Source organism: Cololabis saira, chromosome 16 (assembly GCF_033807715.1).
Source record: "Cololabis saira isolate AMF1-May2022 chromosome 16, fColSai1.1, whole genome shotgun sequence".
NCBI lineage: Eukaryota > Metazoa > Chordata > Actinopteri > Beloniformes > Belonidae > Cololabis > Cololabis saira.
In genome coordinates, this window is record NC_084602.1 from 31,729,608 (window position 1) to 31,756,424 (window position 26,817).

General features: G+C 42.0%; 1 long non-coding RNA gene across 1 annotated transcript; it reads left to right on the top strand.

The window, feature by feature from the left end:
- Positions 1-1,025: 1,025 nt before the first annotated feature.
- Positions 1,026-20,632, top strand: LOC133462006 (uncharacterized). The gene is made up of 4 exons (XR_009784240.1): positions 1,026-1,116; positions 19,660-19,852; positions 20,331-20,426; positions 20,527-20,632. It is a non-coding gene; the product is annotated as an uncharacterized LOC133462006 (long non-coding RNA).
- Positions 20,633-26,817: the final 6,185 nt, after the last annotated feature.

Below are 26,817 nucleotides of genomic sequence, written 5' to 3' on the forward strand. Positions count from 1 at the left end.
GGGTTCTGCTGTATTACAGTGTTTAAAAAAACTTTCTGTTTTCATTAACCACTGTACACACTGGCTCCAGGGTCTGTGTGCCAATTCTTTACAGCATGTTTACGTCCAGAGGATGAGTTGAGAAACTGAACGTTCACCTGATCAACCGACTGCAACCTGATGTTTTCAGTTTCGCTGCCTATTGCTCATGCTCCTCAAACTGTATTCACACCGTGATAGACATCAGTCATCACTGGTAGAGAGGCTGAAACCTCCAGTCACACACAGAGGATGGCTCACAACCTTACGCACTGTGCAAAAGGCTCAAGGAGCTAAGCTGTTACACCCATGGATGTATTATATTAACTGGATACCGGACCGGAAAATGGCCGCCGTTCATTTCAATGGAAGTTGCTCGCCTGTCGCATACGCTGAAAAAGTTCCCTGACTTCCGGGTTTACTTCCGCGTTATCGGGCCCATAGAGCATGCGCAGTTGAGTCACCTCCCATGATGCTCTGGGGCCTCCCATCATGCCCCGGGGCAATGAGAACGAGTATTAATATAATTAATTAATGTATATTATTACATGTATTAGTAATGTATTAATATAATATAATTATATAATATGTATTAATTTAATACATCCATGGAGTGCACGGACACCGCCGTGACGTCACGCCCAGAAAGAGACTTTTCTTTGACTTTTCTGGCCGTTAGAAAACATTTTTGACGGATATAAAGTCCATGACTTAAAAATATAAAATACAAAGATTAGTAATTAACGGTGATTACAGCTGGAGGTGTCCTGTGAACAGTTTTAGAGGCTTCTCTTTTACTATTGCGGTCCATGGGATTTTCTGTTGCAGTACCGCGGCTGGCCACTGGGAAAAATCGGCTTGCCTTCTGAATGCGAGACCGGGGGCTGGTTACACCCCACTCTCCCCCTCCCCTTGACATGGCCTGCTCTCTCTCCTACCTGTGCTCGCCCTTTGCCCACAACAAGTCTGGGCATGTCCGCTCTCTTCACTCCGGAGAAGCTGCAGACAGATGAAACAGTTACTGTACAGTTACAGTAACTGTACAGTTAATCATCTAGTTGAGTTGGTTTCCCAGTTTGTGTGCGTCCATGACCACAAGTAAGTGTTTAATTGTTTGTACTTAAGACATTTAGTGACTGTTAGTGATTATATGTTGTTGTTGTAAGTCTAACAGTTATTTATGTGATAATTTACCACTAGTTTGTATTGAATGATTATTTCCTTTATCTGTCCTTTTTATTTAGCCTTTAATCTTGCAGTAAATTATCATTAGTAATTATTTGCACTATTTACATTGTCTAACAGTATAGTCTATAGTCTATTTAGTATTATAATGTTTATTTCCCATATTCTTTCATTTAGAACCACACACTGATACAGATGGAAGTTGCCTGTGCATCTGTTCTATGACATAAAGCCACAATAAACCGTTTAAAGGTTATTCCTGCCACCCGTGTCCTGACTAGACACCCCATATCATTGACTACTTTTCCTGAACCACCAAGAGCTTCATTACACGCACACATACAGCAGTGACATGATGTCAACATCGGTATTAACTGCAATAACCTTCATCACCAGAGTCTCCCTCAGTAACACATCTGTCAGATCAAACAGTCTCCTCTTATCTACACAATCAGACACACCTGTGTTCACCAAGCTACAGGTTCCAGTCAGCTACACCACATCACCACATCACTGTTTTTTGGTGTCCAGGCTCTTTCTTTGTGGTAGGATCCACTTATGAACCATGTCTAGGCTGCTTCTTTGAGCTCCCCACCATGTTGCTTTCTCTCTTCTACATATTTAAAATGTAAAACTGTTTGTTATATGATGTAACAATACAGTAGTAGACTTTCATCTGTCTTCTCTAATCCGGTGCTCCCACAGTTGAATTTTTTTACCATTTCTGGCTGTAGTTGTTTGTAAAAGAAAAAAAAAACGCTTTGATGTAGTTAAATGGATAGTTTATCTTCTTTTTTTTTAAAGGGGGGTTGTATGAGGTACGAATGGCCATTAAGTATAATAGCTGCATTTGAATGCTGCACCGTGACACAGGCAGTACACTGTTGTGAATGAGAGACAATTAATCAGTGTATTTCCCATCTCAAAATAATACGTCAGTTTAAGATTACGATGACGGTAAAAATATAGTTCATTAGCTGGTTGGATAAAAGTCTGTTTATCTAGAACAGGGGTCGGCAACCCAAAATGTTGAAAGAGCCATACTGGACCAAAAACACAAAAAACAAATATGTCTGGAGCCGTAAAAAATGAAAAGTCAAGACAACAACACATGCTGAATGTATCTATATTAGTTATAACTTTTCATTATGCACTTCGAGAAAAAAGTCGAAATGGCGAAAAAAAAGTCAAAATTTCGAGAAAAAATTCAAAATGTCAAGGAAATAGTCAAAATCTCGTGAAAAAAGTTGAAATGTCGAGAATAATGTTGAAGTATAATCTTGAGAAAAAAGTCGAAATGTCGAGAAAAAAGTCGAAATGTCGAGAAAAAAGTCTAAATGTCAAGGAAATAGTCAAAATCTTGTGAAAAAAGTTGAAATGTCGAGATTAAAAAGGAAAAGAAAAAGGAAGAAAAAAAGAGGAAAAAAGGGAAAAAAGAAGAAAAAGAAAAAAAAGATAAGAAAAAGGAATAAAATAGAAAAAATATTATTGATTGATACCATGACGGTAGAAACCAAAAGTGTATATATGTGCATTATTACTATATGTAATATATACATATATATACGCACACATATGCGTACACATACATAAATATACACATACAAACCCAGTGTTTTTTTTTTTTTTTTTTTTTTTTTTTTTTTTTTTTTTGGGGGGGGGAGGGGGTGGGGGGAGGGTGACGACATCCACTGCCAATCCAGGAAGCAGGAACACACGGAGACACACGTCAAGCACTGGAAATCTGCAACAAAAAACCACAAACAAAGCACGAAACCGGCACGGAGCCAACCAAAACACGAACAGCAATCGACCTAAATCTTGAGATCTGATCGCAGTCTGAGCTAAGCTATCGCTACCGCTACCTAAACCCAAAAACTAGAGAGCCAGCATGCAGGTGAACAAGCCAGTGTGTATGTCTATGTGTGTGTGTGTGTATGTATATGATCATGCGTGTGTGTGTGTGTGTGTGTGTGTGTGTGTGTGTGTGTGTGTGTGTGTGCATGTGACTAAATGACTATATGTGTGTATGTGTGTGTGTGTGTGTGTGTGTGTGTGTGTGTGTGTGTGTGTGTGTGTGTGTGTAATAAACCAAACAAAGCTCCACCTGAAGTGTATCTATAGTGGGGGAGGGGGGGGAGCGACCCCGCCACCCGCGAGACCAGAGGCCGACAAGGAAGAGCCCGGAACCCAGGCCACCGGCAAACCCCACAGAGGGGAGAAGTAGGAGGGAGGCAACCCACCGCCTGCGAGGCCCCCCCCCGCCCGGCGGCGGCCGAGGGGGCCCGCGGGCGGGGCCCCCACGGCGCGGAAAGAAGCAGCCAGGGATCCCGCGGCGGCGGACCGCGACCCAGGCAATCCCCGGCCACCCGGTCCGGGCCGGACACGCGGCCAGGAGGCCCTCACCCTTCAGGCCAACGACCCCCACCCGGCAGGGGGCCAGCCTGCCCGGAGAGACAGAGCCGCCCCGGCCGCCGACGCGGGCAGGCGCACCCGTCCCCCACGAAAGTGGCCCTCCAAGACCAGAGGGGCGCCCCGCCGTAGAGGCAGCGGGGGGGACCGGAGACGGGCCCGGAGAGAGGGAACCCCCCAACAAGGCGACACCCGCGCAGGCCCGACAACGGAGGGCCCCAGACCCAGGCATCCCATTCATTCATCCATTCACCTATCCGATACCTATACTAATAATAATATAATATACTATACATAATAATAATAATAATAATAATACTAATAATAATAATAATAATAATAATAATAACCATCTTTGTATAATATAATATTGATAAATTATTAAGTTTTTGATGTCCTGCCAATGGAGGCTCAAATCCTCCATGGCAGGACCCTTCCATACCGCATTCTCACCGACACAGACATACAATCACGCACCGTTTCCCCCTCCCCGGGGGGGTCCAGCACCGCCAGAAGGCACCCCAGGCTGCACAGCGGGCCCCGCCAGGCCCGGGTAACCCGACCCACCCGTCCGAGGCCCAGGCCGGTGAGGGAACGCGGGTGATGTGGGACCCCCTCCCGCCCCTTGTGTTGAGTGCATGTGATTAATGCCATAAAAACAGGGAGGAGGGAGGGCCAAGTATCGATTGACACCGACCCCCCCCCCTCCCGAACTACGTGTCCTTGTCAAGTGTATTTATAAAGTGTTGAATGTGCAGTGTCTAGTTTGCTGTTAAAACCGTGAGGCGGGGAGTGCCGGGCCACGCGGGACAGTGCCCCCCACGACCCGGACCCCCCGCCTTTCGCCTATGTGCGTATGAATCGTGTAGGGGGGACAAGAGGGGGAGCGGAGGCCGAAGCCAGGAGGCAGGACCAGCAAAGCTGGCCCTGATAAGACACCCGCGTCCCCCCACCGGCCATCCAGTAGACGGGGGCCGCCCCCCCGAGCCGGGCCAGGGCCCCACCGTACCTCCACGGGCGCCCCCGGAGCCGCCGGAGCCCCCAGACGGAGGGGGAAACGGTCCAACATCCTCCCATTCATACTGACAACATAAGACATAGATACCTGGGAATGGCGCCACCCCGCCGCCGCGCCCGCCCGTGCACCCCCCGGTCAGGGGAGGCCCGATCTCCGGACCCGGCCCCACCCCCCCCCGAGGCCACCCCGGCGGACACCCCAAGGGTCACGGAGTCCCCACATCCGCAGGGGCACTTGGCCCCCGCCCATCGACGGAGGACCAAGGCAGCAATGCCCCCCCAGCGCAGACAACCACCCCCCACCCAGGCAGGACCGGGCCCTCCGGGTGGGACCCCCACGTCCACGGCCCAGCCCCCCCCAGGAGGCCCGGAGACGCCCAAGCCACCGCCTCCCGCCCGAGCCCTCCCCAGCCACCCCCCCCCCACCGCCATGAGGTACCCCCCCCCACAGGCCCCCAAGGCCCCCACCGGCCAGGGACAGGACCCCGCGGCCCCACCCACCGCCCCCCAGGGGCCACCAGAGGCCCGCGCCCCAGACCCCCCAAGCCGACCCCCAACCCCAAGGGCTACGAGATCACCCCCCCCCCGCCCCCACTAGGTAACGAGGCCAATAATCGGGGACCACAGAGAGTGCAATTCAGCCGAGTGTTGTTCAGTGGAGGCAGACATTATCTCACTACTAATATGATCTGATAAAAGATTCCTAAAATGGTTAATACATAAACTGGATTTTTGTTTCCAATTTACTAGAATGGTTTTCTTTGCGATACATAAGGCAGTGAGAACCCGGTGTGTCCAATTAGGATCTATTTGAGTGTCTCCCAGGTGACCTAATATACACACCGTGGGGCACACTGGGATTCTGTGGTCGATCCATGTGGATAAATCCTCACAAATCTCCTTCCAGAACCTCTGTACCGGTGTACAGAACCATAAAGCATGCATATAATTATCTGGGGTGTTCTCTGTGCACTGTGAACAGATATTAGAGGTGACAAAGCCCATCTGGAACATCCTTTGTCCAGTATAATGTATTCTATGAAGAACTTTATACTGTATAAGTTGTAAGTTTGGGTTTTTAGTCATAGTAAACGTATTTAAGCATATTTGTGACCAAGAAAGCTGGTCGGTATTCAGAGAGAGATCCGCCTCCCAGGTAAAACATTTTTGAAAAAGCTCCAAGGAGCCACTAGGGCAGCGCTAAAGAGCCGCATGCGGCTCTAGAGCCGCGGGTTGCTGACCCCAGATCTAGAACTAACCAACCCATTACATGGTACTTTGTACATTGAGTTGTAGTCAGTTAGACCTCTCTACTGCAGATATTAGTCTTAATGCTCGTTTGCACATTACAACCCTTTAACTACATCAAAGCTTCTTTTTTTACTACATCAACCTAAATTCTTTCCAAGTCATTGCTATTTAGTGATCAATATGCCTGTAATACAAAATGATATGCAAAAACTGTTCAGTTTAATGGTTTATTTATTTTTTTAAACTGCACAAGTAACACAGCTCCATCTTACATTATCTTTTTTAAGCTGGAACAAACATGGTCAAGTACACGCATAAGGGCAAGGCATCCCGACCGTAGCCTTATGTCCTGTCACTGGGAAACCATGACAAACACGCATGCCAGGCCTTTGTGATCATTACTGGACAGGCTCTGTTACAGGAAACACTGCTTCAGGCAATCGATGTCTGCTTCAAGGCATTCTTTGTTTTGGATCTCAAACACCCGAAGCAGTGTGATCATGTGTGAGAATTCCTGCACACTGTTGTGTATGTGATGCCAGGAGGAGGGTCCAAATTCGTGATGTTATAGTTCGGACTTGCTTTTGCTCTGTTTATGTCGTGCATAAAGAGCAAACAGAGCTCTTTATGCACAACATGTGTATGTATGTAAGTGGATATGTATTACTGCCACCTCATGGTTGGCTGTGCTATTTTTGTCAAAGATGTGGCCCCACAGTGTATGGTGTATGGCTGAAGGGGCCAATGAGACGGTCGGTCCTGTTAGAGGTTCCTGTGTGGCAGATTTACCATGAACTCCTCCAAGTCGAAACTCTTAGTGTTTATATATTCTTTCATGCTACAGTCCTCCACATCATGCCATCTCACTCTTTTTCTCTGTGTGTGTGTGTGCGTGTGCATGTGCGTGTGTGTGCGTGTGTGTGTGTGTGTGTGTGTGTGTGTGTGTGCAATACCAATACCAAAGTCTTTTCAATTTTGTCAGGGGCAGATAGCATATTATAGGATGATGTAAAGTCTGCTATCCTTGCTGGTTATAGACGAGTTCCAGACACATATATAATCATAATAAAATAGAAAACTAAGCTTTTGTAGGATGCTCTAAGAAAGAAATGGTAAATAAAAGCCAAATGTACAGATTTTCTTGGCCCTTAAATGTTTCACCTCATTCAATGGGCTTCTTCCATTCTAACAGACTGCTGGAAAGCTGGACAAATTGGAATGAAAATATACTTCTGAAAAAAGCCTCTCAAGAACTAATACATTAAACTGCAGATAGATTGTATTGTCTCCTTTTACTCAGAATACTAAAACAAATTATTAAAGGATGCATTATGAAAAATGTCTAAAGGAAATGAGCAGTGAGATAAACCAAGGACTCTGTGGTTTGTGTATATGACGGCCAACCAATTTTCTTTTTAATATACGACTTGTTTGCCGATTTTGTTTTTTTAATATAAAAAGAGGAAAATCAATTGGCCAACACATACACGAAGCCTTTGTTACCTGTATTGTTTATATTTTGGTGTATTATTTATGTTTTGCTACACAATTTAAATTCAAAAAGCAACTATAATCACGTGTGTTGAAATGACTGGTAAGCGATCTACAGTATGTATCATTAACAGAAAGTAACTTGTATTACTTTTATCTCTCACAAAAGCATTCACTACATTTATCAAATATCACACTCAGTGATTTAAAAAAGAAAGCATAATTCTGAAAGACCAGAAGCTAGGATATCACTATGATGAGTGAGCTCATAACACAGCTTTCATGCATGCTGAATCCTGACTGATTGGGGAAACGACTCTTTTGTGTCTTAATTCTCAACGACTATTCATCTTTTAATCAAATTGCATTATAGAGAAAAAAATATTTTTGATTAATTCCTGTAATTTAAATCATGTAAATAGGGTTTTTATTTAACCATTAATGCTTGTTTTCTTTTATTATGACTTGGCATCTAAGCCAGTAGCATGCTGTCTTGTTGCTTTAGTTATGTATTAAAAAATCTCACAATATTATTAGGTCTATTGTATCTGTTGGAATTTTTTTTCTTTCTTTCTTTCTTTTTTTTCCGACGAAAGGAGGGCCTTTTTGCCCCCTTAAACGTGCCCCAAAAGTCACCAAATTTTCCTCATAAGCCAGGCCTGGCGAAAAATTTGATATTTAATGGTTTGCATTAATGGGCGTGGCCTAATGGCTCAACAGCGCCCCCTAGAAAACTTTGTGCCTCAAGCCCCACAATACGGTTTGACGTACATGCACGAAAATCGGTACACACCTGTATCATTGTCGCAACTTAAAGAAAAGTCTCTTGGCACCATGGCCGAAACCGAACACGAAGTCTGCCATTTTTAATTAATCGTGTAATTTTGGCGCAATTTATGCCATTTCTTCGGCCGTTTCTTCGCCCGAACCGTAACGTGCACCATGGTGTCTTATACATCAGAATGTGCGTCTCGATCCTGCGATGATGCGCATTACTTTTCTCAGTCAAAAGCATTACCGTGGTGACGATAGACGGCAAAAAGCGCGCCCCCCCCTTCATCTGATTGGTCCATATTTGATAGTTCCTACTTTCTGCCATAACTTTTGAATGGTTGGATATAGAGAGTTGGGGGTGGTGTCATCGCACTCGGTTTTGAGTCCTTGAACGTAATTGATGCAAATTAGCCCCGCCCCTTCTTCTGATTGGTCGATATTTGATAGATCCTATTTTCTGCCATAACTTTTGAATGGTTTGACATATAGAGTCATAGGTGGTGTCATCGGACTTCGTTTTGAGTCATTTAATAATTTGTCCCTCTTAAGCCTTTTTAGCCTCTTGCTACAACCATACATATTTACACTTGTGTCCATTAATATGTACAGTCCCTGTCTAACAAATAAAGTGAATTGAATTGAATTGAACTTAATTGGTCCTTACACAGCAAAGTTTCAAACTTTCCTTCAATTTGACTACCTTACTGACACAATCTTCCCCACGTATCCCGACTTGGGACTTGGACCAATAAGGACATTTGCTTGTGACCCCTGAGAAGTTTAATAGCCGAAAAGAACAATTGATGGCACTATGGATAAATTCTGGACCGACTACCAACTATTCTATGGCCGCCCTGATCGAATTGGTGAAAAGGACGAGTATAAGAGGAGGTTGGATACATTCAATGTCAGGATGGTCTGGAATTCCTGAGATGGAGGACTCTGCTGGAGGCAATTTTGACCCCCTTGATACGCATAATGCTTTTCAAACTTTCTAAAAAAAAGAGACTGAGCCAAGTAAATCTTTTAGTCAATAGTGGTCCCGTTTGTATATATCATGTACACACAATTCATTATATTTATGCAAGGAGCAACCTACTTGTTGATTTTAAGCCCCATAGCTCTCTCTGCCGTTTCAAGGTCCAGTCATTTGTGGTCAGAGAGACTGCAGATATAGTTGGTCAGTTCATTATTGAACAAATGATGAATAGTCCTTAACAGTAAAACAAACGTACAACACGAAATACAAATATGCATGAACAAACAGGATAACAGAAGCTTACTATTGCAATGGTGCTTATTACTTAGAATGATTATCGGATTTTAAAAGCATATTATATTCATATTCGTTCATGTTATATTCATGTATGAAAGTCAATACAGTTCATAACACTGATGTTGTCTATCTGTGTACATTGTGAGTCTACAGTCATATATTAGAGCATTATTTCAAACTTTAAATGGTGCTATGTCAACCTGTATAGGTGTGTGTGTGTACATGCACACACATTCAGCATATTTTTGCATTTGTGTAGCTTCTCTTGGTTAAATCTGATCTGCATTTCCTCTAAGGGTCTCAAACAGGATTGGGCTGCATGCGTATGTGTGTGTCTGCCAGTGTGTATATGCGTTGTATGGAAAACTGTTTTGGAACAGTCAAAGGGAAGCTGATGTAATTTCAGTGGAAAATCCCATCATGAATTCTCATGGTCTTGTCTGTCTATTATTGTGAGCTTAGTGTGTGAGTATATGTGTGTGTGTGTGTGTGTGTGTGTGTGTGTGTGTGTGTGTGTGTGTGTGTGTGTGTGTGTGTGTGTGTGTGTGTGTGTGTGTGTGTGTGTGTGTGTGTGTGTGTGTGGGAGCGGGTAGGTACACAGTGTAAAAGATGTGTTCCACGTGGCTGATTTCATGCTTGTACAACATGTGAACTAAAATATTCAGGGGTGCACAATGACTCGTAACTTAAAATAAAGTATATTGAAATTTTTTTTTAAATGCAGTTAAAATACAGCACTTTTAACAAAAAAACAAGCATCTTAATTCTAACTATTCCTTTTACCACTACCATGAATGCTGGTTAAAATAATCTATTCACAAAAATGTCATTTTCAGTTCATCCACACCATTCTTTGACCAAAATTAACGGCTAAATCCTTTATGGTAGTGAAACTGCTGCATGTGCCATTATTTCATATCCTGCCGGTCGCAGCCATTGATGTCTCGTGGATTTTCGGAATTTACATAAACTTTGTTGACATTCTACATGTCGTGAGCTTTCAAACGAAATATTACACTTGAACGATACTTCATCCATCAAGCCTCTACTGTTGAGCGTAAACTAGGCCTGGGACGATAATCAATAAATCAATTAATTGCACGATAAATGAAAATGGACTCGATAATGTTTCCGGCCTCGATAAATGGCCATATGCACGCATATTTGTTTTCTTCGTCTCCGGCCTCCAAACACACTGGATGACAAGAGGGCTCACTCTGTGCATTGGTCTTAGGACCTTGGCGCGTTTGTTCCTTAGCGGAAAAAAATGAACGGAGTGAACCATCTTGTCAATCATTCAGACTCTTTGTATCTGTGGGGGGAGGTGGAGCCTCGGGTTGAACTGAGGGAATCCTTGTTAGTTTCTTTTCCTCCGCTTAGTAATATGCTTAAATTCAGCGGGTTGTCTCGTCTGATCTGAGGTCGTAGGCGAAAAAAAAAGGAGAGCGCGGGTGGAGAGGAGAGGGGCGGTGGCGGCCCGAAGGCCGGCCGTCTCTCTCCCTCCAGCTCAGTGCTCGGGTGATTGCCAGGCGCGGCGGCGCGGCGAGGGGACGAGCCGGAGCTTCGTCACCCCACGCGTCCGCCGCCAAGATCCCCCAGTGGATGGGAGCGTGTGTCCACCTCCGCCGGCCTTCGCAGGCGCAGTGGTACGCGGTCAGCGCGGAGACCTGAGTCCACCGCGCAAGTGGGGGACTCGACGGAGACGGCACTCCCTTTTTCCTCTCACCCCCGCGGGTGAGAGCTGCTGTTTGGGGGGGGTGGCAGTTTCTGCGAGGGGTGCGGAGGTCCCCGGGCAGGTCCCGCACGTCGCGACCAGGCGTCCCGACGGTCTGCACTTGGGGGCACGAAGGCTCGAACCCAGCGTTTGCTTGTTTTATTATATTGTTTTGCATATTTAAAAGTTCTCCAATGTCAAATAAAGGTTTAATTATTACATTTGAAAGGGTGTACTTTCATTATTATGATATATTAACATTACATAAGTGCTTATTTTGGTCTCGACAATGTCGACAATAATATCGTTTATCGTCAATAATTTGTGGGACAATATATCGTCCAGCAAAATTTGTTATTGTCCCAGGCCTAGCGTAAACTCTGGAGCGCGGCAGCCATCTTGGATCAGTGAGGCACAGTTGCACAGCGCATAGAGCAACACCCGCAGAGAGACAGAGCGAAGTGATGATTGAGATTTTACATTTACGAAATCTATCATCAAATAATCATAGTAATTTATAGTCATATTCCCTTCAAAGACGTAAAAAACACATTTGGCACATTTCTGCACAGTATAAGTATCCAAGTGCCCAAATAAAGAGTCCGCCTGGTACTATCCACACTAAAACCTTTATTAAATCTATATGCTTTAAGCTATTCTCGTGTAACTTGGTACAGTGGGAGTCAAGGAGTTGCTGACACCCGCCAGTGGTATCTTTACGCATATTTGCATTGCTATCATGGTGTTTTCCACTGTGCAAACAAAAAAAAAATCACAATTTATCACATTTGCTCAGGCATGTGAACATTAACAATTTTTCTGACACTGGAAATGTATGCTGTTAGTTCTTTGCTATCCATTGAGACCAATATTATGCATATTGTCCTTATAATTGTTAATTGTAACAGGTTAAGGACAAGGAGGAGTGATCTTCAGGAAACAGCCATGCAAATGTTCGGTGCTCCGGTACTGTTGCACCCATTTGCAAAAGCCAGTGTGGAAGAAGCCCAAATTGCTTAAAATGGGATTCTTTGTGACCTGTTTGTCTGTGTATTGGCTACATACAAACTCTTTAGATGTGGTCTTGTATCCACTCATTCCCTTCATCAGTTACCCTTCAAACCAGGCTGTATCATACCTAATACATGAATTTCTGAAACTTCTGTATCTCTCCCGTAATCAAAAATTACAAAAAAATAAATACTTGCTAAGTACAAGAAAAGAATGGCCTATAGTATTCATATTAAGTGTCTATTAAATACTAAAAAGGGGGCTTTTTAATTTCAATATATAATTGAACCTGCAAGCAGCGATGAACGGGCCCTCGCACCCTTGTGCACGTTCAGGCATGCTGCAGTGGAAGCGCTTGTATGACTTGCATGTAGATTCTTCAGGCCTGGACATTTAGCGGATGACACCACCCACAATTCTCTATATCAAACCATTCAAAAGTTATGGCAGAAAATAGGATCTAGGAAATATCGACCAATCAGAAAATTGGCGGAGCTAATTAATGCCAATGAAGATCAAATACTCAAAACCGAGTTTGATGACACCACCCACAACTCTCTATGTCAAACCATTCAAAAGTTATAGTAGAAAATAGGGACTATCAAATATTGACCAGTCAGAAGAAGGGGCGGGGCTAATTAAGGCCAATGAAGGTCAAGTACTCAATACCGAGTAAGATGACACCACCCATGACTCTTTATATCACACCATTCAAAAGTTATGGCAGAAAGTAGGAACTATCAAATATGGACCAATAGGGGTGTAACGGTACATGTATTTGTATCGAACCGTTCGGTATAGCGTGTTCGGTTCGGAACGGAGACGTACCAAACGAGTTTCCACACGGACATATTAAGTAGAGGACCGCACGTTGTCGAGCAGAGCGCTGCTGCAGCTGCACATATATAGGCAGTTGCGCTCACACCGAGAAACAACAAGCAACAGTTGTAGCCGACCAAATCCGCTCCGACCCGGTGTGTCTGTGATCAGCGCAGACAGACTGCAGCTTCGCCTGAATGATGGTTCTGCATTAAATCGACGGCGTGCGGTGTGCGTGGCTGCGTACCTTACGCCGTCGGCTCTGCGTTGGTCTGACGCAGAACTATAAATCAGCCACCGGGAGCAAGCTCGCTGGGTTGATGTTGATCCGCGACCAAACTTGTTAAAGGAGCATCAAACTCACTCTTATCTACGCGGAAATAACGCTAAAATATAAAGAAGGCTTCCCAAAGTGTGATCTATGGTGAAATAGGAAAATTAAGATGTGTACGCTATATGTGTAGGCTGTTCCCACTGTTCCCTTCAGTTCTGCAGCGCAGCTTGAAACCCCACCCACCCCCGCCCCACTGACGCTTTCAGTGTGAATGCAGAGTAATGCCGCTAGTATTGGCAATAAAAGTAAATTATTTATAAATTTTATTTAATCTGAGCAACAACTTTAAACTGTTCAGTGTTGCAACTGTTCAATTTTGCACATCAGGGAGATATTTTTTTTTAAGTCTGAGCCAATGTTATTTTGTGTGTGTGTAATAAACAACTAGCACGTTTATATTTTGCATTTTGTTTTCTTACTGTACCGAAAATGAACCGAACCGTGACCTCCAAACCGAGGTACGTACCGAACCGAGATTTTTGTGTACCGTTACACCCCTATGGACCAACCAGATGAATTGGGGGCGCGCTTTTTGGTATCTATCGTCGCTACAGTAACGCTTTTGACTGAGAAAAGTAATGGGCGTTGTTGCAGGATGGAGATGCACATTTTGATGTATAACACACCTGGGTGCACGTTACAGTTCGGGCGAAGAAGCGGCTGAAGAAATGGCATAAATTTCGCCAAAATGACACGATTAATTCAAAATGGCCGACTTCCTGTTCAGTTTCGGCCATGGCGCCAAGAGACTTTTCTTTAAGTTGCGACATGATACAGGTGTGTACCGATTTTCGTTCATGTACATCAAACCGTATTGTGGGGCTTGAAGCACAAAGTTTTCTAGGGGGTGCTGTTGAGCCATTAGGCCACGCCCATTAATGCAAACCATGAAATATCAAATTTATCACCAGGCCTGGCTTGCGTTCAAAATTTGGTGACTTTTGGGGAACTATCAAATATGGACCAATCAGATGAAAGGGGGGCGCGCTTTTTGGCGTCTATCGTCGCCATGGTAACGCTTTTGAAAGAGAAAAGTAATGCGCATCGTCGCAGGTTGGAGACGAACATTTTGATGTATAACACACCTCGGTGCACGTTGCGGCCCGGGCCGTATTTACTGCCGAAGGAATGGCATAAATTGTGCCAAAATTACGCGATTAATTCAAAATGTTCAAAATGGCCGGCTTCCGGTTCGGTTTTGGCCATGGTGCCGAGAGACTTTTCTTTAAGTTGCGACATGATACAGGTATGTGATGATTTTCGTGGATGTACGTTAAACCGTATTGTGGGGCTTGAGGCACAAAGTTTTTTCTTTATGGACCAATCAGATGAAGGGGAGGGGCGCGCTTTTTGGTGTCTAAAGTTGCAACGGTAGCGCTTTTGACTGAGAAAAGTAATGCGCGTCGTTGCGGGATGGAGACCTACATTTTGATGTATAATACACTTACAGATAAAATAGGGCCTTCGCACTGTAAGTGCTCGGGCCCTAATAAAGACTTTAAACAAACATAAAAAATAGGTTTTCTTAAATTTGCTACTCCCCATTTATAGACCAATAGTAGAGGAGCTGGACCAAGAAAGGCAGCCCTCCTCATTTGCATAATGAGGCAGAAATGCATAAGGTAAAGTAAAAAGAGGAGATGAGGGAATGTAAAAACAAGGAATGTGTGCATAAGAAAAAGGAAATACAAAAAATATATATTTCCTGACGAAAATGCATGTATAAGGAAAAGGAAAAACAAAAAAGATATATTTCTCCTGTTATTTTTTAATTATTTCAGGTTTTGTCCTCCATATGTCGGTAGGCGGTAGAAATCTGGCATCAAAAGCTGGTAGAGTGCTAATATATATCTAGTCAGCTGGAGAAGCAGATAATATTAAGGAGGAGAAGACAGCCAGACGAGGACTAGGTAAAAACGGAAGAGACAGTTATGGAAACATGTTGAGGAAAATGTGTTATGCCTTAAATAGCATCTGTGTTTTTTGGGACCTCTGGGGATTTACACAGAGGACCTCAAGTGTTCACCAAAAAAAAGGGGAAAAAAATCCTTCCTTCCTAACAGCAGCAGTACAAAGATAACAGAGTCCTTCTAGTAGTTGTTTACTGGATACTATGTGGAAGTGCAAGCATTAAAATTCATAGCAATGTCACAAGGTGATGCGTTTGAGTGGGATTGTGTTTGCAGAGCCATGATGCAAAATGTAGCCTCAACTCCCAGTATGAGGCTTTGTATTTAAGTTTAAAGAAAGAGATTATCAGATGTCATCATTTTGTGCATCACAAAAACATGAAAATATATTTGAGAAGTCTGGAGAACACAGCCATTCTGTGTTTTGACAAAGAAAATCGTATGCATTAGGCATAAGTGTGCAGTGGAAACTTGACATAGTTTTTTTACTACAATACTTGAGTCGCAAAGGTTACATTCCCATTCGAAGCAACAACCACACAAGTTAAACGATATTTTCCTTTTATTTTTAATGCAGTTCTCAGAAAACCTTAAGAATTTGTCCATTAACGAATAACTGTGCACGTACAGCTTAACAATACTAACCACACTAATGGCACTTTTCCATTAGTACCTACTCAGCCAGAGTAGATCCTTTTCTGCATCTACTCTGCCGAGGTTCTAAGCGGCTGAGTCGGACTATATCTGACGTCATCACACTACAGGCCACCGATTGGTCGGGGGTTGGAGTCAGACGTCTGAGTCAGGATGTGGACATTAGGAAAAGAGCGACTCTGACGGCGGCTTCTTGTTCATATTATTTGACAGGTAATGGCAGCGCAAAAGTCTGTTTCATGATCCAACTCTGTGCTGCAGATGTTCATAAACCTGGTGGCTGAGGAGAGAATTAAAAAGGGATCTAGACGGGCAATAAGGAACGACCAGATCCACCAGGAGCTTTGTCACTTCATAGCTGCTCGCGCCTGCCAACAGACTTTTTAGCAGCGCTGAGACAAACATAAAAAAGATAAAAAACGCCACCACTTGAAGCTTCTCTCACTCCCATCTTTTAACTTGATATCAGACACAAGCCACAGTCCAAGCAGCACATATATCATCTCCTCCAGGTTTTACATCTTTAGTGTTGTTGTCTTCTTTGTTTAGATCAAACAATCAAATACGTCACAGGAGCTTCTCTCCAACCCTCCTACTTCTGCTCCAGGTGCTGAATTGTTATGGTAAAGAAACCAGGCCGAGTTGAGTCGAGCTGAGATGAGTAGAGCCGAGTAGGTTCTAGTGGAAAAATGCCAATAGTGAACCTATTAGTTGGATGATATCTGAGATCTCTAAAAGCCCTTTTTGTGTTATCTCTACATTAAGGCAACGTTTTTGAGGATAAATGACCTCATTATGTCAATTTCTTCTGTTTCTCAATTAGATTATACTAAAACATTGGTATGAATTTGATCAAACTTGTGAGAGTTGGAGCATGAACAAATGAAAAAATGCATCACATGTTTTTCAAATGCCACAACAGGGCTCTGGCCATGGAAGGATGAGTGCACAACTAATTAGTTTGTGATATTATTTCATATTCAATTGTATACTTCCTTTACCCTCAAGAGGAAATAATGTTATACGGTATAAAATAACTGAGCAAAAATGAATAAATGAGAATAAAATGAAAACCACTTGACCAGTATTGTAAAACCCCTTCAGCATCCAAACAACAACCAAATAATCTTGTTGGTAACTCCATTATTAAAAGCATTTAGGGAGAAAAAGGAAAGCGTTTTCTTGCATGTAACAAATTTTATTCTAGCTTCATAATGAATTATATAACAGGGTGATGGCAGGATACTTTTTAAATAGAGAATGAAAGTTTGAAACCCCAAATCATCTCATGAATTTTTGTCAGATAACATTTTCTGGCAAATCAGTGCATAAACATTTTCTTGACTCTTAATTTGGATATATTACTCTCTCAGCGATACACCAGTATTTCTCCTTTTGAATTGATGCATCTGCTTGATTTTTGTGGTTTGTTCTTTAAACCGTGCCTGCTCTGTTTTGTAATTCACTCACCCAGGCTTGAATCTATCCAGCCCCCGTCATCTGTGCAGGTTCATGTGTGCACTGAGCAGAAGTCCTGATATTTGCCCTCATGAATGCCTCCAAGCGCTCTGCTTATGCTGTCTCACATATATTAAGCTCTTTTGAATCAGTGTGCCAGTTATGTCATTTCTAAGTGCTGTTCCAAGAGTCCAAGTGTTGGCAGTAGGTGTGAGCATGCATGGTGACGTGTTAGCCATGTTTCCTGAACTGCATTTTCAGGGCATAACATACAATATTAATTTTGAATGTCTGCTGGAATATGCTCCAAGACCCTGTGCCCTTCTGAGGGATAAAAGGGTATATCCAACGTATGGATAAAATTCATATTCGGATTTTGCAGAGAGCCATTAAAAAAGCCTGTATCTAATATGTATAGTGAGATAGGTATTTATATGTAGGGGGGTTGCAGGTGTTACAGGTACCGGCTGGCACCATATAAACAGCTTATTCCTGAAAACAGGACAAATAAGTGAGACAAGGCAACTTCACGTCTGTCCACTTGTCTCGCTCAGCAGAAAGAGGGAGACTGTCAAGCGACCCGTACTGTTGTAAAGACGCCCCGAAGCCAAGTGAAGATACAACATTCTAATGTAGATATGGTGAAAACAGGCTGGTTACGCATTGAAATAACATTAAAACACAAAATATCAAATTCATCCATATTGTGGGGCTTGAGGCACAAAGTTTTCTAGGGGGCGCTGTTGAGCCATTAGGCCACGCCCATTAATGCAAACCATTAAATATAAAATTTTTCGCCAGGCCTGGCTTGCGCACAAAATTGGGTGCTCGGGCCCTAATAAAGCTGCACTTTAAAGAGTAAAGCACAACAACGACACCTCCTTATTAATCCTTACTGTATCAAGTGTACTCTTCACTTAGTCTAGACTAGAGTGACCCATTCTGCTGATCTGTGCTGGGTGCAACTGGCTTTATATGGAGATAATCTCCCTTGGGTTATTTCAACAATGACCACAACTGGAGAAATATCATATATATTGTTTTCCATTACAATGGCCAATCCCCTAATGCATTATTGTTGTATTTACTGACAAATATTGTTTGTCAATCATCAGATAAACCCACCTGCCCACCTGCTTTCAGTCATTTGATTAACCACCAAAACGTATGAAGGCACATTGTCATCTCTGGTAACAGACAAGATATATGTTCTTCTGATCAGTCATTTATTGTTCCTTGAACTGCCTAACAAAAGAAAACAAAGATCTTCTCACCTGTGCAGCTTTATATAAACAGCACTGATGCAGAGTAACTCAGAAATGTCAGAATCAAGCTTTATCCTGAAGATCATATGAAGCCATGTTTTCTGAAGCAGTGTATTCCACAGCACACATAGGCTTTTGAAGCTTTTTCATGCTTGTCAGCTGTGATTAATGTGGGAAAAACTGCAGCCCTTGTGATGGACATTATGTATTATGTATTATGCATTATGTATTATGTAACAATGCATGTAATGCATGTAGGGATATAGAAGAAAAACAGCATACTTAAAGGCTATTCTTGTGTCCGTGTAGCTAAAGTCTTTGGGGACATAAGAATCTAAATTTCAAGTTTGTCTCCAGAGTCGCTCTGATCAGAAATGAGTAGAGGCAAAAATAGGAACATAAAAATTAAAAAGGAAGAGAAACTAATCTTCAAACAAGAAATAAGCAGAATCTGTGCAGGGTATTTAGTCATTGTGCTGTAAGAAAGAGTTAGATTTCCTGTGCAGACCTGAATTAAAAATGAAGGTCAGATAAAACTCTTTGGCTTTAGCTTTATTAAAACATTGCGCAAGACATAGTGTGACATTTCCACACAGTAAGCAAACACTTGTGCTGTGGACAATTGTTTATCTGTTCTTGCACACCGGTGCCTCTATTCACAGCTGAATGAGAAGATCTCCTTTCAGTGTCTTTATTGGAGGGAGAAAATGCAGGATCATCACCTTTGTTAGTGTTTGGGAAAGACAGCCACAACATTGTGGGTTGAAATAGTTAAGTTTAGTTTTTTTTTTTTTTTTTCTGTCGATACGAATGTGGTATCTTACAGAACAGTTTGGCACTTTATTCAATTATTTCCCACTGTCTGAATGGATGCAACCCCCAGAAAACTGCAAGTGTTATGCTGTTTACTACGCTACAGCAACATACAGCTGTTTGGAAAAATTATTGTTGACTTAGCAGTTAAAGTAACACCACAATACTTAAAAACCTTAACATAATGTTTCTACAGTTATTTTAGCAGTAGATCAACTCATAACAGGACGAATGACACTTATTCCCGCATGTATCAGTACAGATGCCATGACAGAGCCAGCAAAGAAAGTGAAGAAGGTTTCATCAGAAGAGTGAAGGAAAAGAAAGAGAGAGACTGAGCAAGAGCCTGGATGTGGGTGAATATCAGACTGGCTTACAAGTGTTGGTGCAAGCTTTATGAGACAGAGACTGCAGGACCGATGGACACCTAGCCTTGCTGCTATTGGATTAGTAAGTCGTATTTCTCTTACATCCTGTGTCTTCTGCTTTTTAACTTGGTTTACATTCAGCTGTGTAACTGAAGTTGTTTGTTCATAGGAAATGTCGTCAGCTTTAATAGTTAGCATGATTGCAGCTATTATTGTGCCAGTTGGTTGCAGTCATTTCATGCTTACTTCCAAACAAGTCTGGACCTTGTACAAGGAAAAACTAAATATATGTTTTTTCCTCTACAAAAATGCACATATAAGGAAAAGGAAAAACAAAATATACTGTATATATTTCTCCTATTATTTTTAATTATGTCAGTTTTGGTCCTCCACATAAAGGATAGCCGCATTCAAAGATTAATAGCACTTTATTTTTGGCTTACCCTACTGTCCCTGGACTGCATGCATTTTATAAATCTAAGAGAGAGGCCATGTTTTTTTTTTAATTGTTTAGAAAAGATTTACTGATTTTGTTTTGAATCTGTGTTGCTCTGTTAAAGGTAAATCCCTCCATGTCCCTCAGCCTAAAGCCACTACAGCCATGGGGGCTCATCTAGTACAGGGGGGAGGTGAGAAGTGCCCACTGTACATGTATGGTAAGTGTTGCTAAGAAGTGTGTACATGTTGCAGCTCTGCTTTACAAAATAGGCACAGCAGTAAAACTGACTCTGACCCTGACATGGACTGATGTTTCAGCCTACTGGTCAGTGCCCTCTAATGTGAACAAGGTGAGAGGAGCAGCCGGTAACACCATTAACTACACCACAGGGGCAGCTAGGAAGAAGGCACTTGACGAACCGACCAGTGGGCTGAACCCAACTACATCCATGAAGTGGATCCATGTCAGTACAAAGTTTGTACCAATGCACAGACTTGGTGACCTAGGTGCACTCACAGACATTATGCATGTCCACAGAATTTAGCCACTTTTATGCTGACCCTGTTGAGCTGAGTATTATGCCAAAGACTTTACTGCACCTTTGCAACCCAGAAATGTATGGCTGTGAATTGTCAGTCCTACTAAAGCACTCCCTTACTGTTCACCCCTAGGGATTTTGCAGGTGAATTTCACCTGAACAGGCCTCTCCAAATCAAATCAACAATGTCTCCACAATTATAAGGATAATATGCATAGTCTTGGTCTCAATGGATAGCTGAGACCTCACAGCATACATTTCCAGTGTCAGAAAAATCGTGAATGTTCACTTAGCTGAGGAAATTGTGATAAACCAAAGGAAAAAAATGAAATTTGTATTCTCGTCTAATTTCTTTTTTTTGTTTGCACAGTGGAAAACACCATGATATCAATGCATTTAATTATAAATACACCACTGCTTGGATTCAGCAAATCCTTGACTACAACTGTAACAAGTTACATAAGAATAGCTTAAAGTACATAGATTTTATAAAGATTTTAGTGTGGATTGTACCAGGCGGACTCTCTATTTGGGCACTTGGATACCTATAGGCTACTGTGTCAAATATTTTTTTTACCCCTTTTGAAGGGAATATGGCTATAAAATATTTTGATGATTTGATGATACATGAATTCGTAAATGTAAAATCTCAATCCAAACATCCCTGCGCTCTGTGCGGGTCTCTTTGTGGGTTTCGCTCTATGTGCTGTGCAACTGTGTGGAGTCAAGATGGCTGCCACGCTCCAGCGTTTACGCTCAACGGTAGAGGCCTCATGGATGAAGTCTCGTTCAAGTGTAATATCTCGTTGGAAAGCTCGCAACATGTAGAATGTAAACAAACTTTACGTAAATTCCAAAAATCCCAGAGGAGTCAACAAAATGGCCGCGACCGGCAGGATATGAAATGACGGTGGATGAAGCAGTTTCACTACTATGAAGGATTAAATCGTGAATTCAAAGAATGGTGTGGATAGACTGAAAATGTCAACGAAACGGTAAAGAAATAAAATAAACTGCTTTTGGTCGGAATAGTTTTGGGATTTGCTGACGTACTGTGTGATGAGCTTGCAATCTGATGTGCTGGCTGTGAAATGTGAATTTTGGCTTTCTGTTTGTTTTGAGATTGGCATGAAGTGGTCGGCCCAGAAAAGATTATGTTCGGTATCATCTGAAAGTGTAGCTTTTCTAATTTCATACCCACTACGTTGGGGTGGAGAAAATGCATCTTGCGTTCTGTTGCGTTTTGTCGAGGGTGTTGCTCCTGTTGGCGGTGCCATCATTAGCCATCATCGGTACCGGGTCCGTCAGGGATAAGGGGTTAAAGAGCATAGTTTAGCAACACCCCACTAGATTAAATATACAGTCCGTACAGTTTTGTGGACTTTATTTACTAAAGATCTATTCAGGCTCAGCTTAATCTGTGGTTGGGCTACTTCTTTTTATTTCCACACTTTATATCTTAGTTGTTGTGATACAAATAAAAACTATTTTGGATTGATCGGACACCACTCTGATGGTGGTCTACACTAGATGCCTGTCCTTGTGAGCAACGAGAACATCCTTGTTTCTTTCTAGAAGATCTGCTGGCATTCCTCTGCAAACCAGTTCTTGTTATAGCCATCTGAGATAAATTGCTTACTTTTATTTCCACAGGGCAAGTATTTCCCTCTAGCTGCCAGTCTTCTACAAAGACTACTTTTGATCAGACATTTCTACTCTGTAGATGGTTGAGGCAGCACCCAACTGGTTTCAGCTTGCTCTGGGCTCATAGTGCTGGACACCCACAGATTTCAAAAGGGGAGTCAACTATATGTGATGTCCATCTACTGCACAAACCCTTTGTTTAAGCCCTTCAGTCTTGCCTATTTCTTTTCTCTGCATAAGATCCTGGAGAGCATGTCTGAGAGGGATTTTTCAGTTGTTTTTTTTTTGTTTTAAATGAAAACCTTGCTGGTTCCACTGCCCTCCAACTATTTCACTTTGGTTCAGTTAGAGGGGTTTGTCACCACCATAATATTTTTTTGTGCTTAATTAGAGAAAGTTAGAGAAAGCTCTGTTCTTTTGTCAGCTGTTTCAACATTATAAAATATTTCACTGAAAGCTTTACTGTTTGCAAAGGGACTAGATGCCTTGAACTTTTGCACAGTATTGTACAGGGGATTCATACAAGAAGGGGCTCAAACTAAACAGGCATTTGCTTAAATATCTTTTAGCTTTGTTTGTATTCAAAGCAAACCCTTAGAAAATGAAGAAATACATTCATTTGTTTCCCACTTGAACCTGCTTTGCTTGTTCTTGTTTGATCTGTAGAGCAGAGCTTAATGTCACCATTTATAACATCAAACACATTTTAACTCAACACTTTTTTTTTAAATTCAACAATAAAAAACTGTTTCTTTCTTTAAAAGCACACAGATATTTCCATTTGTTTTGCTTGCAGTGCTCAGCAAGTTCAGGCTCGGCTCCATGGTCAGGTATCTAATTCAGGAGATTAAAGAATAAAAACACTGTTTCTGCATTCATGCTTATAAAGCTCCATGCTCCAGTGTGATTAAACAGAAACCTGAAAACACACACATACAGACCTTTCCCCTATGCCCAGAAGTACGCGCTTCCAGCTCTCATACATCAGTAATAAATCCTTTGTCTCTGTGTCCTCTCCTCGCTTTGTTTAACTGAGTCAAGGACTGGAGCACGAATAAGGAACCATTTCATTACACATGAATGAGGAAAGCCTGCAGAGATCATGGAAGATTACTGCCTCATGAATGAGCTGAACAGTACAATTAAAACACGTTTATCTGAAAATAACTTTTCTTGCATTTTGCATTACTTTATGTCACATGGGAATTCACATGACTTCGTAAATAGCCTTTGTGACTTGGGCTTCAAAAAAAGTTTTCAAGCGTGTGTGTGTGTGTGTGTGTGTGTGTGTGTCTAAACCACTATTTTTTCTTTTTTACTGAAATTTATGTCTGCTTCTATTTCGTATCCAGATTTGTGTGTGCATATGTGTGTTTATCTGAATATCCAGCGAAGCACGGGCCCACACTTCATATTCAATGCAACAACTTTAATCTAAAATGGTCATATGAAAGTCAGATTGCAACATTTACAGAAGCTATTAAAAGACTAAAGCACGTCCTTGTGAAACATGGCACACTTTAGCGTTTGGCATTTCCTCAGGCTTCACGTAGTGATTCATAGTGATGTATCTCAAACACGTCTTCATTTGCTGTTGTTTATTGGATGCTTTACCTCCTATTGTGAACTTAGGGCCAATCTAGGTTAGCAATTATAAAGTAAACTACTTGTGAATTCTCATGGTTCCAGGAACAGCTGGTATCTGCTATCTAAACTACACATGAACAACAACTAACTAAAATTTAAACACAAACTTCAGATTATATACGTGTGTGAATGAGTGTGTGTGTGTGTGTGTGTGTGTGTGTGTGTGTGTGTGTGTGTGTGTGTGTGTGTGTGTGTGTGTGTGTGTGTGTGTGTGTGTGTGTGTGTGTGTGTGTGTGTGTGTGTGTGTGTGTGTCACAATGGCTGTTCATACACGTGGTGAGGCAAAAGAAAAGATGGCTGACGGAGTCACGTGGTGACTGAGGCCGTTTCCGAATTCGGACACTACCGCACTACATGCTACATACTGCAAAGTATGCACTGTATACTGCCTACTAAATGAACGATTCAGTACGCTGCTCCAGCAGACCGTTCACACAGCAGTGTGCTACAGTGTATCCCAGAATGCATCTCGCACCAAAACGTCCGCGAAAGATGAGATTTAAAAGCAGACTAAAAGCTGTTGTAATTCCAGCTGTAGCGCTGTTAATATGCCACTTTATTACGTTTTAACGTCTTTTCAGGCGTAAAAGTAACCGTTAAGATCCCCACCCTGGGCTCAGTTTATCCAAATAACGCCTGTTAAGAAATTTGATCCGATGTTCCGGGGATCAAAAGAGCCGCCGGTCTGGCCGCATCAGCAGCTCACGGCCGGAAAACAGACGCGATCGCCGGGTCAACCCACGGCGCCGTCCCGGGGAGAAACCTACAGCTCTGTGTAGCATCACTGCTGGCTGAAATAAACCATTTAGGAAGATAAATGTTGGTTTAATAGATGGAATCTAACAGTTGTATCTGTCACGTTAGTTTGTCTGAATATAAAGTGAAGCTTCATGTTTTTACTAGATAGATAGATAGATAGATAGATAGATAGATAGATAGATAGATAGATAGATAGATAGATAGATAGATAGATAGATAGATAGATAGATAGATAGATAGAACGTATTAATCTGTCTAGTAAAAAAATAAAACATGAAGCTTCACTTTATATTCAGACAAAACTACAGACGAAACAAAGCTACAACTGTTAGATAATTATATATATATATATATATATATATATATATACAGTATATATATATATATATATATATATATATATATATATATATATATATAGCCTATATATATGTATATACTGTATATATCTCCAGTACTCGAGTTGTAAAAGAAAATCAGGGGGGATGGTGGATTTTATCATATGGGGACAGATAATTTGTGCTGATTACAAATAATATAATATATTACAAATAATAGCACTGACCAAAACACCTGCAGAAGTACTGCAGAAATGACATAGCAGAACACAACAATAAAAAACAGTTTTCTGAATTTATCAGTATGCCTCTGTCCTTCACAGGATAAGTAAAATGGAGCACTGCAAAAACTCAAAATCTTAACAAGAATATTTGTCTTATTTCTAGTTAAAATGTTTCATTTTATTAAAAAAAATATCATTACACTTAAAACAAGACTCATCACTGGAAAAAACAACAATTTTCACCTGTTTCAGGTAGATTTTCACTTAAAATAAGTGGAAAAATCTGCCAGTGGAACAAGATTTTATTGCTTGTAATGAGAAGATCAGTCTTGTCCCATTGGCAGATTTTTTCTACTTTTTTCAAGTGAAAATTTACTTGAAACAGGTGTAAATTGTCTGAAGACTGGTCTGATGCATGCTGAGGATTTTCTTCCAAATCAGTAAAACATCCGGGTAAATTTCGCACACTGCAGATTTTCTTCTGTTCACACAAACCATACTACTTACTACATTTTGGCCAAATCAGTGTACAATAGTAGTACAGTATGCGAATTCGGAAACGGCCTGAGTCTCGCGTGATTCAAAATGGCGTACAAGATTTTGTCTCATCCAGTGAAAACAAACTCGGAGGCTTTATGACCAAGATAAGAGTCTGCGTGTGTGTGGGGGGGTTAGAAGGACAGGATGAGAGGAGAAAAGTAAAACCCAAGACACTAGAATAATGTCTCACTACCGGAAACCAAGTTCTTCTGATGTTTCCCACACAGAGACGCACCATTGTGAAACTAATTTCACATGTGCGCTCTGGTCATTCAACTAGGAAATGAGGAAGGGCTTTGTTTTCTGTTGTGGAAGAGCATGAGGAGTCAGCTGAGGTGGCTTGGGCATCTGTACCGGATCCTCCTGGACGCTTCCCTAGGGAGGAGTTCCAGGCATGTCCCTCCTCCCTAGGGAGGTGTTCCAGGCATGTCCCTCCGGGAGGAGACCCTGGGGAAGACCCAGGACACGCTGGAGAGACTATGTCTCTCGGCTGGCCTGGGAACGCTTCGGACTCCCCTCGGAAGAGCTGGAGGAAGTGTTTCGTGGTGAAGGAAGTCTGGGCATCTCTGTTGAGACTGCTGCCCCCGCAACCCGGTTCCGGATCTCTCATTTTTATAGACTATTGTAACACATTTCTTTGTAACTGATGGGTCAACAAAGTCAATTACAAACATCAGTCAAACAATTCAAAAATATAAAAATAGTCAACAGTTCAGGATACAATGTTGCAATGCCTTTGTCACATAATATCTTAAGTTATAAGACTTTTAATACACCAGATGTGACATTATCCGAATCTGTATGATTTCAGACGACTGTGGATGCTGCTTGTTGTTCAAAACACTTCCCCCTAATTTTATTGCTCTCCATCCATTATTTTATTTTCACATTAATGCAAAAAATATGTATATAATAATT